The sequence below is a fragment of the Mixophyes fleayi genome, chromosome 4 (assembly GCF_038048845.1).
Source record: "Mixophyes fleayi isolate aMixFle1 chromosome 4, aMixFle1.hap1, whole genome shotgun sequence".
Classification (NCBI taxonomy): domain Eukaryota; kingdom Metazoa; phylum Chordata; class Amphibia; order Anura; family Limnodynastidae; genus Mixophyes; species Mixophyes fleayi.
The window spans coordinates 219,103,279-219,118,960 of NC_134405.1; the positions used below are offsets into that span (position 1 = coordinate 219,103,279).

General features: G+C 43.0%; 1 protein-coding gene across 1 annotated transcript in view; it reads left to right on the forward strand.

The window, feature by feature from the left end:
- The window catches only part of ACSS3 (acyl-CoA synthetase short chain family member 3), a 187,775-nt gene continuing 172,093 nt past the window's right edge, over window positions 1-15,682 (forward strand). Inside the window, exons 1-2 of the mRNA XM_075209354.1 lie at window positions 1-55; window positions 764-842. The gene's annotated coding sequence lies outside the window, so the exon portion shown is untranslated. The remainder of the gene's footprint in view (window positions 56-763; window positions 843-15,682) is intronic.

A 15,682-nucleotide genomic window follows, 5' to 3' on the forward strand; every position in this document is an offset into this window, starting at 1 on the left:
TCAGTCTGGAGCAATGGAGCACAGAGCAGCAGAGAAGACCAAGAGAGGAGAAAAGGTAAGTGAAGGGAGGAAAACGAGGGGGGCACAGAGGGGTTAAAAAACGGGGGGGGGGGGGGCAGCATGACAGAGGGGTTAAAAAATGAGGGGGAGCACAAAGGGGTTAAAAAACGGGAAAGCAGCATGTCAGAGGGGTTAAAAATTGAGGGGGGAGCACAGAGGGGTTAAAAAACGGGAAAGCAGCATGTCAGAGGGGTTAAAAAATGAGAGGGGCACAGATGGGTTAAAAAATGGGAAAGCAGCATGTCAGAGGGGTTAAAAATTGAGGGGGGAGCACAGAGGGGTTAAAAAATGGGAAAGCAGCATGACAGAGGGGGTGAAAAAATGAGAGGGGCACAGATGGGTTAAAAAACGGGGCAGTATGGCACAGTGGGGTTAATAAACAGGGGTCAGCATGGCACAGTGGGGTTAAAAAATGGTGGGCAGCATGACACAGTGGGGTTACAAAGGGGGGGGGAGGCATGGCACAGTGGGATTGAAAAAGGGGGGGAGCAGCATAGTATAGTCTGATGAAGGGGAGCCAGATGAAGGGGGCAAAAACAGCATGGAGGGCACAGTGTGATCATAAGGCATGGCGATGATGAAGGGGCACATTATTGTAATATTGGTGCTGGAGGAAGGCCTAATTATTAATCGTGGGTGCTATTGATTTAACGCTGGGGCTGGCTGTAATTTTCTAAATGTAGCCATTTTTTTTTCAAAATAGGTCCTTCAACATTTCTGGATCCGGACAAGCCACAACTAAAGAAAGCAGCAGCCACAGGTGGAGAAAGTGAGAAGAACAGGTAGGAGAGAGCAGCACAGTGTGTGAAATGTTGTGATTCTAGTAGGGACAATACCAATTTTTGGTGAATGTTGTGTCCAATGTAAGGTGTAGGCCAAGACTGAACTGTTTGTGTACACACTGCATTGTTTGTATACTACCCTGTGGTGGTAGATGTCCTGAAAGTCAGGAGTGCTTAAACATATGTGACGCTCCGGCGAATTGAGAGCCTAGTGGTTTTTATGTTAGCCACGCCCCAATGGCACGTTTGCCACGCCCCCAAATGCATGACCGCACCTCCCAAAATTTTTGCACTGCCGTTTGGCTAGCCACGCCCCTGAATATATGACCATATACCTAATCCTTTTTGCGCCGCCGTAAGGCGGCGCAAAAAAATTTTGGGGCTTACTTCACTATGAGGGGGGCCCCATGAATTTGTTGTACCCGGGCCCTGAATTCTTCTTGGCAGCCCTGGGGGTGAGAGATGAAAGCTTACCTGTTACATTTTGCCTGTTACATTTGTACTGAGTATCTCAATTTCTGGTGGCAGCCCTGATCAAGGCACCCAAAGTGCCACAAAAACAACATACGCTATTATACAGCTAACAGCAGCCTGCATTGTTGGCAGTGGGCAGGATGGATTCATGCATTCATGTGGTTTTCTCCATATCCTGGTCATTCCATTAGCATGAGACACAAGAACTCAGAACAGACAATGTTTTTTTTTCTAATCCTCTAGTGTCCAGTGCCTGTGTTCCTCCACTGAAGCTACTCCGTCTTGTGTTTTACTGACAGGAGTGAAACTCAGTTGTATCATAAGCTGCACACTCCATCCATGACAAGGTACGATGAGCTGTACATTTTGCTTTGCCTCTTTATAGCTGTAATGCTCAGCTTTTAGATGACTGATTCTGTACAAGTTGTGACTCTGTACAAGTTATGTCATTCTCTTATCAGCAGTCTGCTTCATATGACCAAGATCCAATCGGCTGGATGTTGTTTAGGTGTTGGCTCCTTCTCTATACAACACTGCCACTTTTGTGCATGAAAACCACAGTAGTGTTGTTTTCCCTAATACGCTAATGCCAGCATGCCTGACGTCTGATTACTTGTCACATCTAAAGTAACTTACATTTTTTTTTACCCATTTTCATTCTGAATTGTTCCCACACAAACCTAGATTTATGTGAAGGCCACATAGACTTAGGCTTAGGGCAGTGGAGGTTCGGGTACATCAGACAAATGATCGATATTTTAACATTTGAATTTTGCCTGGGGCTGTTAGGTTGGGATGGGAGATGTTGTTGCCCCAATACCCCATTGCTTGTACTCAACTGAATTTTGTGTGACCCATAGCAAATTTTGTAAGAGCCCCCATGTACCTGAAGCACTTTCTCATTATCCTAACTTACTGACAGCAGACCAAGCCTGATCACTAGATGGAGTTTCTGAAAGCAGAAGTGAGTAATTGTCAGAAAAGGCGGGCCTCCTGGGTTTGAGCCACAGTACCGTGCGCTACAAGGGTTTGCACTGTAAGCACTACTACAGGAAATACATGAATGATTGCTCGAGACTGAGTTGGACCATATATAAATCACTCATTCTTTGCTGTCGTGTTTCTGCTTTTCTGCTCTACTTGCTAATAGAACCAATTTTAGACCAAATTGGGCCCAGTTCACAGTTCAAAAATGTAGCCCCCTATTGCAGTGTATGGTCAGTTTAATAATGTGGGATAACTATGATTGTATTGTCATATCCCTCCTCTATCAATCAGGCAATGTATAAATACTGAACGGGAGCAGCACCAGGTTTTGCATCATAATGCTGGGAGGTCAAGCAGCATTTTGTACCATGTGCTCTCCCTCGTTCCACTATTGGCTCTGTATGTGAAGGGAAGTCATTTTTAGACTGTACATTAGCCAGTGTGAGGGGGCATGTAGGGAGGTCTGAGTGGCATGTGGGTGACGTATGTAGGGAGGTCTGAGTGGCATATGGAGGAGTTTTAAAGTACATGTGGGATATGAGGGCTTGTGGGGGCATTTTATGGCAAGTAGAGTTCTGAGTGCATGTGAGGAGGCGTTTTGTCCTAGTGGGAGGGCTGAGTGGCATGTGATAGAATTTTGGAGAAAGTGAGGAGCATCACTGTTCATTATTATGCAATATGTTCCATGTATTTTCCATAAAAAAATAGGCGTATTTGCACAAAAATAAACTCATTGCGTAACAAAACAACATAAGCATTTCAAGAGTTATATTACAGAGAACACTTTTACCATACAGATCAATGATAGACATTCTTGCAGTACCCATGTCATCAGCACTGGATGTAACATGTTATTGCTTTGCAATATGTATCCAATACATTTTTTTTGACTCCTATCTGGCAACTTGCATCAGTGTTCAGCCCCTCCATAAACCCAAATGTAAGCTTCTATATGTCACAGCTCCGCTGCACTGTAGGAGGATTCTGCCTGAGAGCGAGTATGAGTTTGTCTCCGACGTTCAGCATTTGCACATAGCATGGGGAGACATTTCATGCTGTCTCCTGATTGGGGGGAGCAGTGAGGGTCTTTGATCTTTTTAGAGCACATGCTGTCACTATGTAAAAATTACTTTATCTCAGAAGTGACAGATCCTATTAAAGGAGCTTCACTTTCCTTTTCTTTAGTATATTAGGTATACTGTAGTTAGAATTACTGTAAAAAATGAAAATATTGGGCTGCTGCTACATTAAACATTTTCCAGACAGCATTATTTTACACATACAAACACTTTTAATATAGCCTGACTGATTTTGTAAAAATAATAATGTTCAAAGTTGTCTGGAACAAATCATAAAGAATAGTAAGAATATGTGTCACGAACGCCCAGCCTGTCCCAGATACAGCAATCTGAACAGCAGACCATAATTGGTGTTACCTTAGTTAATCAACAATGAATATACCTTTTCTGCCAGCACAAAGGATTTATTATGGTGTCCTAACGTTCAACAGGGGTTAATGCACAGCTCCCTCTGTGCTGCTCTCCAGGTCACTACTGCTAATACATTTGATACATTTTCACACTTTGAGACACCTTCAGAATTGGGTACATGTAAATTGACCTGCTTACCTATAACATTAGCAGCCATGGTATCACATTTAGGCATAATCTCACACATTTTGCCCTGATAAAATTCACAACCTAGGGGATGTAAAAGGTTAGTCTCTCCAACAAGAGCATTATCATCAAACACATTGACACATAAGCCCTCCCTCTGCATCACAGGTACCTACAAATCTGCATGAGTATTCTCAGCAGCACATGAAATTGCATTACATATTTTAGCACTTATTCTATGCGGGTCAGCAGAGCTCACTTGAGGAAGAATAGAGTTAGTTTACACCAGTGCATCAGAAATTACATCACTTTCATTTATATAAGCAGCGTGAATCCTTCCCAAATCAGTCCCCAACAATACCATGGCAGGCAGATTATCTAGTACCCAAACGTCTCGTATTCCTCTGCCAGATCCCCAATCTAGATACACTCTGGCTAGGGGTACTGCAGAATGTAGGCCCCCACTCTTCGCACAATAGTCTTCCCGAGAATAACGTTCTCTGGGCTCACTAGTAGGAGTGGTTTTTTTCTTTTTGGGGCAATTGACACTGATGTGTCCCACTTCATAACATGTAAAACACCTGCGGACAGTTCCCTAAACAGGTCCCCCTCCCCAAAAAGGTGTAACAACAGATGGTTTGGTTGACGGGGAACTCAGGGGTGATCCTCCAGGTTGCCTCTCTTTCCACGTAGTTTGCCCCGGCACTCCCCAACTCTTCTTCGTTACAGAAGCCCTGGTAACCGTCTACTTGTCGGCCAGGCCAGCACCTTATTGCGATTTCTTAGGGTCACGATCTACAACCTATTCTCTCACCTCAGCTGGGCACAATGTGAGGAACTGCTCCTGGAGATTAAGATCCTTTAGCTTATCATAGCCCAGCACCTGCAATCCCTCAATCCATTGATGCATCATGGATGATAATTATACTAACAGTCCGGCCTAGGTATCAGCGGGACTGCGCCTTGAGTCTCTGAATTTCCGCCGGTAAGACTCAGGAGTTATGTTGAAACTAAGTAATAAGGCTTTCTTAACTGCAACATAATTGTCGTCCAGTTCCTGGGGAAGGTCTGCAAACACTTCCAAAGCTTTCCTTTTCAGTCCAGGGGTTAAATAACTGGCCAACTCCCTGGAGTCCAGCTCAAACTGACGGCAAGTCCTTTCAAATCCCTTCAGGAACGAATCAAGGTCGCCGTCTTTTTCTAACACAGGGAATTGGTCGTACCTGGGTTTTTTCTTACCCGGACCTTGGTCTTCAGACTGGCCGTTGAGCTTGGCTAGCTCTAACTGGTATTCGCGTTCAGTTTGACGTTCAGCAGCTTCCCTGTCTGCTGCAGAGCAGCGTTTGGCAGCCTCCCTGACTGCTCGGCGTTCAGCAGCCTCCTGGTCTGCAGCAGCGCAGCGTTCAGCAGCCTCTTGGAGTTGCTGGATCAGCTGGAGCGATGTTACAGGATCAGTATCCTTCAGCTGTTTGAGGGCAGCATGCATGTAACTGTATATGGTAGGTTCCTCACTTGGTTCAACAGAGGTATATGTGGTAATGTCCAGTGTTAACTGCTCTCCTGAAGCAGAGATGCTTCCTCCCTGGCTTCCTCCGGCACTTCGCTTCTGATCAACATCCACAAGCGCTTGAATCAGTTGCTCTCGGTTCCTGACGGGGACGACAGCAAGTCCTCTTTCGGCATACAACGCCAAAAGCTCCTCTTTTTTCCTCTGCTTATAGTCAGTGGCCATCCTGGTCCTCACACTTTCACCAAATAAAAGACAGAAAAGAAAAAAAGTAAAAAAAAAAGATACAGCAATCTGAACAGCAGGCCGTAACTGGTGTAACCTTAGTTAATTAACAATGAATACACATTTTCTGCCACCAGAAAGGGTTTATTATGGTGTCCATACGTTCACCAGAACCACTTATTAATGTGTCACACTTGAATTACATACATATGTAGCATAAGCCTACCTGGGCTGCATAAGTTCACAAAGAATCACGGAGAGTACTCTAGATAAAATATGTTTAATCTGAAAAATATTTTCAAGGCTTATTTACAAAAAGGTAATAAACAGACATATAATGGGTTGCACATAAGTTTCAGAAAATAAAATAGGAAATAAAACCAGAATCCCTACTTACAAGTTCAGGCGTGTGAGGAATACACATTGAGAAGGATGGTACATTTCAGTCTTGACAGTCTCCCTCAAAGAAATTAAAGATTTGATGTTTAAAAGCAGAAGATTTTAAACCCTTTTTGTCCACATAACCCTCACTCCCCACCTTTGGAGTTTAGCTGTCAATATAGACAGATTGATCTACCAAATGTCACAGGGATTCAAAGTGAGCTAGTGATGTCCACAAGACCTTGAGTTCTCACCTATGCACCTTCTTGCTGGGCTAGATGGTTTACAACTTTGGGTTCAAACTCCCCCAAGACCCTTATCTATCCCGGGCCTGGCTAGTTTCAAAACATTAATGGTGCTTGCCTAAGTTCAAATTCATATAATCTAGCAAAGCACACTTTGAGATTACATTACAAGGTTACATACAATATACATTGTCATACATGAATTCAACAGAAAATAGCAGTCAGTCATTAGATATACTACATAGTCGCCACAATATGTAAAGCCAGTCTCATACTCAAATTAATTTCCAATGCATGAATGGTTTCTCAGAAAACTATCTGGTACAATCTCCTTCATGTAAAAGAAGCAAAAGACTTGGCCATATGAACACTGATTAATTCATTCAACCTAGGTAGCTGCAATAGAAAACTAAGTGGGATGTGTAGGAACAGAGCATTGTTTACTGTATGGTCATATCAGAGGGATTATCAGGGTCTGTGATAAAGATGCTAGTTAAAAATAAAACCTCATGTTTGGTTCACACAGGGCTACAAAACAGCAGAATTTTGTAGCTAAAGAAAATGGGTAAATATATGCATTTCTCTTCCATTCTAATCTATGTAGAACATTTACAGCTCCACATCAGCAATCATAGGGAAGGAAAGGCAGAGATTACAAAAGAAATGATACAACAAGTGTTTTGTAGCCCTATGTGACCTTAGGAAGTGGTTAAGGATCTCTGCGTTCTGTAATTGGCCAATTTGGGACGGGTATTATAGGTTGGGATCATTGCAATTTCTCTTTTTAGAAGAAAACACACAGGAATTTGCTATTGCACATTTTTGGAGCCTGCTTTTATTCAAGATGAAAAAAGTACAATAACAACAGCATATTCCATACAGGGAATACATGGGACATGGGACTTCTAGCTACTTCACCACTGCAGTATTGGTATCAAAACAGCCTGTACTCTCAGATTTCTCTTATCGGGACATAGCATGGGCCCAAGTGCAGAGCCTCAATCAGATGACCTGGACAAGTTTTTCCTTTTCTATTTTTTTGCTTTAACAGCAACTTATTTGATATAGCTATATTCCCACAATTCAGCAGATTTTGGTCATGTGATGCGTAATGTAAGGTTGTGTAATTAGAGCAACAAAAATGCACAAGATAACGTTTTATAAAATAAGATGCTTTACTGCAGACTAGTACAGAAATTTACAGCTGTCTTCTTCTTTGTTACTGTACTACTTGCTCATTAAAATCTGATGGAGTAGCAACTGTGCACTCTATCCAACTATACCTCATTTAACAAACAATGACAGTTAATTTCAACTATATTTTACTCACCTATGCCTTATTTCTACTGTCTTAACTTTTCATTTTCTTGCTGATCCTGTAACCTCTTTTCTACCACTTTTCTGTCCCTACTCTCCTTATCCTTTATTGAAATCACCTCAACTTTAACCTCTCACTACCTATCATCATCACCACCATTTATTTATATAGCGCCACTAATTCCGCAGCGCTGTACAGAGAACTCATTCACATTAGTCCCAGCCCCATTGGAGCTTGCAGTTTAAATTCTCTAACACACACAGACAGAGAGAGAGAGAGAGAGAGAGAGAGAGACTAGGATCAATTTGAAAGCAGCCAATTAACCTACTAGTATGTTTGTGGAGTGTGGGAGTAAACTAGAGTACCCGGAGGAAACCCACGCAAATACAGGGGGAACATACAGATAAGGCCATGTTCGGGAATTAAACTCCTGACCCCAGTGCTTATCTTTCTATACACAATCTCAGGTTTATCTCTAGCCTTATCATGCTTTATTCTACTCTCATTTATGTCCTCCTTCTCTATCCATCTGCTACCCTTGTCCAACCTTTCTAATTCCTCACACCACCTCCTCCCCTCTTCCCTCCCTTTTGTCCTCCCTCTCCCACTGTCTCTCATCTGCCCCCACTCTGCCTCACTGCACCCTCATCTCCCCCTCTCCACCTCATCCCCTTCCACGCTATCCCCCCTCATTGCTCTTCTATCTGCTACTCTCTGTTCCTACTTACCACTACCCCCAAATCAATTTCCTGTCCGTCTCCCTTGAATTTCCCCTCAGATTAGATCCATCTCCACTTCTCTTTGACCCGCATTTACCTTCCTCACCCTTCTCCTGCCCTCTGTGGGGACCCTCCTAGTTTTGTTTCTCGTCTTATTTCCCTAAATCTTCCCATCATTCCCCTTGTTCAAAACCCTGGCCACCTTTGCAATGCAGCAACAACCTCATCCACATCTCTCCTCTTCCCTCTATCCTGTGCTATCTGGAATGTCAGGCCAGTATATAACGAAATAGCCTCTATGATCTCTTTAGATCTAGCCCCCTCAACCTGCTAGCTACCACTGAAACTTGGCTATACCCTGATGACACCACCTCTCCCGCTGCTCTCTCATTTGGTGGCTTGTTTTTTTTCCACACACCCAGACCCCAGTGGTAGTCAGCATATCAATGGTGCTGTTAAGGGGGTAATGGAAGTATGCGGTGATGTACAATGTAGTTTATAAATGCTTCTACATAGTACATTGCTGCATAATGCCTTTACCCCCTTAACAGCAGCAATAATACTGTCGACTTTCACAGTGACGTCATTAAGTGCTGCCGGTTTCTCCCTTCATTGCAATTGTTTGAAGTCGCATTTCACAACAGTCATCATTGTAAGTGCATCTGGAAGAGCACGTTTGCCCTGATGATGTCGGGGTAAGTCTTATCGGGGTAGTCAGCATCGATATACAGTACCCAACCCCCAGACCTAGGGTCCGACAAGGTAGTGGTTTTGGAATTTCCTCAGCCCAGCTGCACTTTCAAGGTTATTTCCCTTGAACCCACCCTCTTTTTATCCTCTTTTGATGTCCACTCCATACACCTCTTCCACCCAGCCCACCTCCATGTGGCCATGTACCCTAATCCCGTCTCTAAAACCCTTGATCACATTGCAACCAGGCTTCCTCACTTTCTCTCCACTGACCTTCCCTCCCTCATCTTGGCGGTATTCTTTCCAAATTTTTCTGCCTCTCTTTCTCCCTCAGTCTCTCTCAATGGACCTCTTCTCCCACCGACAGCAGTGACCAGTGATCTGGTATTTTCCCACCTCTGTGCTGTACTGTAGTCTCACCAGGCGCAACCTGGACACCACTGATCCTACCACTTTAATCTCCTCCATGATCTAACTTCTCTCCCTCCCACATATCCACCTTGTCACCCTCCAATCCCTTCTTACCTCCCCCGCTCCCTCTCTTCTCCACCTCCTCAACCTCTTTCCTACAGAACCTTCCCCTCCTCCTTCAAACATCCTCTCATCTAAAAGAAAACTGTCCCTTGACTCTACCTGTTTCTCTAATTCCTTAATTCCCTCCTTCCCTTTACCTCCAAACTTCACCAAAATGTTGTTTATAACATTCTCACATCCTTTCTCTCAATTGACTCCCTCCTTGACCCACCCCAATCTAGATTTCGCTCCCTCTGTGACATCCCTATAAGCAGGTGTTGAGAGGATCGGCAGTGGGACAGAGAACCCCCGAGTCCCTAATACAAGTAGGATATCAAATGAATGAAGTGACGTCAGATTTGTTATACAGGAACAATACACCACTAAAATATTTCTGGACAAAGAATGATTAGCAACAAGTACAATCTGAATACAGTGTCCACAGGTCTGAGCCAATAAAGGTGTCAGTTACTATACTTAATAGTGCCTTTATCTTGACCGTTGCTATGGGCAAAACTATTGGACCTTACTTTCAGAATAACAAAGGCAATAACAAAAATCCTATATGTCAATACTTCAATAATATAAACAGTTTGGTTACAACTATTCGTCACAGACTCTGCGTACATTTTGATAACTGTCAACTGACCAGAAATTCAACAGCGTTCTGTGCAAAGGCCACTTAAACTGTCTAAGAATACAGTAATACAGTTCTAGTCCTTAATACCATAAAGAACATTTATTTCAAACAATATATAATACAAGCAAATGATATCACAGTCAATGAATCTCCTTTAAAAAAGTCCATCCCAAGCAGAGCTATTTAGCATAAATGTTTTCATTGGCCAGACATTTGTAAGTGTACCCATTAGAACCAGACAGGAGGCACTTTTATTATAATGGAGGCACACAATTATAATGGCAGTCTTGTAACTTCAGTACAGTGATGAAAAACAGTAGTTTTTATTTCAGGTATAACACAATGCAGTGTTTTGTCAGGGCTATTATCACTGTGCTTTAAACTGATCTTGCAGGAGAAAAGTCAGGAAGGATGCTGTTCCTTTGCTAGCATATTCAGATTATGATGGGTTGCTTCAGATACCGGGGGTAAATGTATCAAGCTAAAAGTTTCCGGCGAGTTTGAAAAATGGAGATGTTGCCTATTGGCTGGCAACACACCTCAGCTCTCTGCAGCAGTTGCCTCCCTTTCCTCACAACAGCATCCAGAAAAACATGTGTTTTTCATAATGTCTCTTTAGCTCTTCCTCAGTCTCTGAAGCTCCGCCTCTCAACAGTCTCTGTCTCAAAAACCTTAGAACTTTCCAGCAGCCTTGGTTTTCCCTGGGTCCTAGAGTCTCTCCTGTATCTAGTTGTGATATAGTTTTGTTTCACAGGATTATTGTGCCCCACAGTTTCTGGGTATCACACCTCCACTAAAATTGCCCTCACTAAAGTCACTAATGGCCTTCTCTATGCTATTCATTTCGACCTCTCTGCTGCCTTCAATGCCGTTGACCACCCCTTTCTTTTGCAAACTCTAAAATGTCTTCAGTCTATTCTCAATGCTGCTGCATGCCTTATTTTTGTCAGGCGCCGCCTGTAGAGATCGGGACGGATGTCCCGCTCGGCCGCCCGGCTACAGATTCAGTAGCATCCCCGTTGCTAGGCAACGGGGCGCTGGATTGCAGAAGCGCTATAGCGCTAAAATTATGACAAGCGCTGCGGCGCTGAGCCTCATTGGCTAATGGACATATTTAAGCCTCTCTTGGATCCACCTCCAGTGCCAGAGTTTCAGGTCTACCTGTCCTCCAGCGTTTCCAGTGTACCTGTGATAACTTGTCTCCTGACCTCTGCCTACCTCCTGATTATCTGCCGTTTGCCTGTGACCCTTGTGACCCGGATTGCCTTGACTACCCATTTGGATCTCCCTTCTGTACCACGCTGCCAGAACACTACCGACCCGGCTTGAATCACCACCCCTTTGGATTCTCCTCGTGTACCTGCATTGCCCGCACCATTGCCGAACCGGCCTGTCTGACATTTCTCTCATGATTCGCTATCCGACTCGTGGAAGGACCGCGACCTGCGTGTTCCCTGCAGCTGAGTCCATACCTCCTTGCGGGGGTCCCTGGTGAACACCAGGGGCACGTTAGACTCCGCACCTTCCTTCGAGTAGTGCCAACGATAGCATGCTATACTCAGTCGTGACAATTTTTATCTACAGACACTCTATCTCGGCTCTCACTCTCTCTGCCTGTTGCCACACTGGCTCCCTCTGGCTTAAGTAATTACATTTAAACTCCTCACTCTCACCTGGAATGCTCTTAAACAATCACCCCTTCCCTCTTACAGCTCCAAAACTCATCTCTTTTTCTCACCTCCTTTGCAGTTCTAATAAGCACTGCCTCACTACCACACGGATTACTTCTTACCACGCCTGCCTCCAGGATTAGCTTCTACTCTCCAAGTCTTGAAGCATGCCCTTAAAATTTGTAAATATAATATAATAATAATAATAATATCAATTATTATATAACATATTTTATTCAAATCAGATCTAAAAAAAAGTCCATGGTTTTGGGGCTAGTTTGAAATACATTTATTTTGAAGTGACTGGTTAAAATGCAATGTTATGATGACAGATATTACAAAGGCTAAGAAGGAGACTTAGGAATTTCATTCTGTCCAATATGGTCCTCTGTTACAGTGATTTGTACCTTGCTTTTACTATGCCATTAGCAACTGAAGCCAAAATGCAAAGCTTATCTTAAGGCAGTCACCACAGTTTAAACTAGAGATGGGCGGGTCCGGTTCCCCAAGAACCGAACCCACCCGAACTTTTGCTATCCGAGTACCGAGCTGAGTAGCTCGGTACTCTCCCTCCCGCTCCGAATCCAAATCGAGGCCGAACTTCATTGTGACGTCGTCGGATCTCGGGGCTCGGTTCTCGTGATACTTCAACATTATAAATACACGCCTCCACAGCAATCCATTGCCATTTGACAGAGGGAGAGAGCAGGGTGTAGTCACAGGCTGATTAGAGCAGGGACAGAAAATTCAATATTCTTCTTGCAATTGCTCTAACAAAAATCGCTAGAGAAGAGAGGAGGATAGAGGTTTATTTTATTTTTTTTAATATTTGGCACTCCACAGTGCTTTTGGGGTGTCCCCCATAATTGTGCATAAATATTTCTGGCTGTCAAAAGTCATATCTGTCAGCAGTATATACCAACTAATTTTTAGCACTCCTCAGTGCTTTTGGGCTGTCCCCCATAATTGTGCATAAATATTTCTGGCTGTCAAAAATCATATCTGTCAGCAGTATCTACCAAATAATTTTTAGCACTCCTCAGTGCTTTTGGGGTGTCCCCCATAATTGTGCATAAATATTTCTGGCTGTCAAAAGTCATATCTGTCAGCAGTATCTACCAACTAATTTTTAGCACTGATCAGTGCTTTTGGGGTGTCCCCCATAATTGTGCATAAATATTTCTGGCTGTCAAAAGTCATATCTGTCAGCAGTATCTACCAAATAATTTTTAGCACTCCCCAGTGCTTTTGGGGTGTCCTCCCTAATTGTGCATAAATATTTCTGGCTGTCAAAAGTCATATCTGTCAGCAGTATCTACCAACTAATTTTTAGCACTCCTCAGTGCTTTTGGGGTGTCCCCCATAATTGTGCATAAATATTTCTGGCTGTCAAAAGTCATATTTGTCAGCAGTATCTTACCAAATAATTTTTACCACAAGTGCTTTGCGCACAGAATTGATTCAAAGCAGTCCACATATGATCAGAATGAGCAACCAGGTTCTGTCACCAGTCCTGATGTTAATGTTCCCAGTACGTCATCTGGGCAAGGCGATGTCAAACTACAGAGTGTTTCGAAATCAGTCCAAAAAACAAAATAAAATAAAAAAAATTACTGTGTTGAAGCGAAAAAGAAGTGTTACTGAGCAAAAGTTAAGTGCCGATAAAAAAAAAATTGCCAACATGCCATTCTACACACGCAGTGGCAAAGAGAGAATGAGGCCTTCACCTTTGCCTATTAGTGGCAGATCCCAAAAAGTTACCGAGCCTACAATTGGTGCACAACTACTGTTACGCGTCAAAGCCGAGCTGCAAGATAACAGTAAGGCATTAGAGGATAATGTTTGCTCTGAATCACAAATGACACCAATCCCTGTGGAGAGTCCATCCAACAGTGGGATGTCTAATCGTGAGCATTCTGCTGATGTGTGCCTTAATAGCCCGAGTGCTGTTGGTGATACACAAATTGAGGATGCCACTTTGGAAATAGAAGAGGATGAGGGGGAGATTTATGGAGGTGACGAGGGCGCTAATGAGGATGTTGATGATTATGATGCAGACAGATACCAAATTGCCTTTCTCAATTTCTATTTATATTCTAGATTATATAACGCCTGAATAGTTTTCTATTTTACTCCTAGTGGAGAAGGGATCTGATGCAGACAGATACCAAACTGCCTTTGTCCATTTCTTTTATATTTGAATTTCTAATTCTACAGTCTATGCAGGCTGCTTTTTTTTCTATTTTACTACACGTGGATGGGGGGGGGGGTCTGATGCAGACAGATACCAAACTGCCTTTGTCCATTTCTTTGTATATTCGAATTTCTTGTTCTACAGTCTATGCAGGCTGCTTTTTTTTATATTCAACTACAAGTGGAGAGCGGGGGGGTCATAGATAGCCACCAAAGTACCGTGGTCCATTTAATTTTACTTTCTAGCTCCACAGTCTGTGCAGGCTGCTTTTTTAATATTCAACTACAAGTGGAGGGCGTGTGGGGGGGGGTATATATAGCCACCAAAGTACCGTGTTCCATTTAATTTCACTTTCTAGCTCCACAGTCTGTGCAGGCTGCTTTGTTTATATTCAACTACAAGTGGAGGACGGGGGGGCATAGATAGCCACCAAAGTACCGTGGTCCATTTAATTTTACTTTCTAGCTCTACAGTCTGCGCAGGCTGCTTTTTTAATATTCAACTACAAGTGTAGGGTGTAATATACACCCAAAGACGATAGCTACATTGCCAATAATTAAAGATGGAGGAGGTAGACAACCAGTATTGACTGTATAATTTGCAGACAAATGTTCGCATTAAGGACGGCCTACCAGGGATTAAACTGTTTTTTTTTATAATTTATTAGCTTTAGAATTACCTCACTTATCTAAGAAACTGTTGGAGCACTAAATTAGGTTATTTTAGATACCAAAAAATACCAAAAAAATGGTATTTTTTTCAAAAAAAGCAAAACAAAACCAAACAAAACCAAAACACGCAAGGGCGGTTTTGCAAAACCAAACCCAAAACCAAAACACGAAGGTAATCCAGATCCAAAACCAAAACCAAAACACAGGGGTCAGTGAACATCTCTAGTTTAAACATTAGAAGGACTCAAACTGTTCAGTCCATTTAAATAAATCTGAATAGAACCTATTCTGCTTTCAGAAAATTCCAGGTTTAAGAAAATGGTGGGGGTTCAAACGTCGAGGTCCCACCTGTTTGCTACAAATGGAAATAGGACAAAAAAGGGAGGTGGTACAAGAACGTACAACCTATTTAAGTGTTTTATCCTCAATTTTGTTCCTTCCCATTTCAGGAATCACATTAATTTTCTATTCCAGACCATCTCTGGTCTGCTTCCACATTGTGTCCTCAGTTAGGGATGCTGATGTTTAAATGAGAACCTTCTGAACTGACTTTACAATAGAGCAGTCAGCAATATGCCCCTTCTCCACCAACCAATTTTAGAGGTCTATCTAACAAAACGAAACCCCCATGCCTGTGGTACATATCACCGGTAATAACCTTCACTGTGGTCTTCACACAAAGTTTTGTCTGTTTACTACGAACAGCAGCAGTATAAGTACTGCCACTGTCCTCCAATCGCTATCTCCATCAACAGCAGATTGTCACACATCAAAGTTGATTTTCAAACTCGCTATCCGGCATACTCCCTCTATTCGTCCCTCTGCTCCAGGCGCAGAGCTTTGTGTCATACTTTGCACAACAGAAGGTGCATGGCAATTTAAGAGCTCTGAACCTGTGATCATGTGTTCTGTCCTGTGACCTGGCCTGCTCTTCAGCTTAGATATTTAAACATGCTCAGTGTACAGGCCTGTGCCAAAGTATTAGGCTCC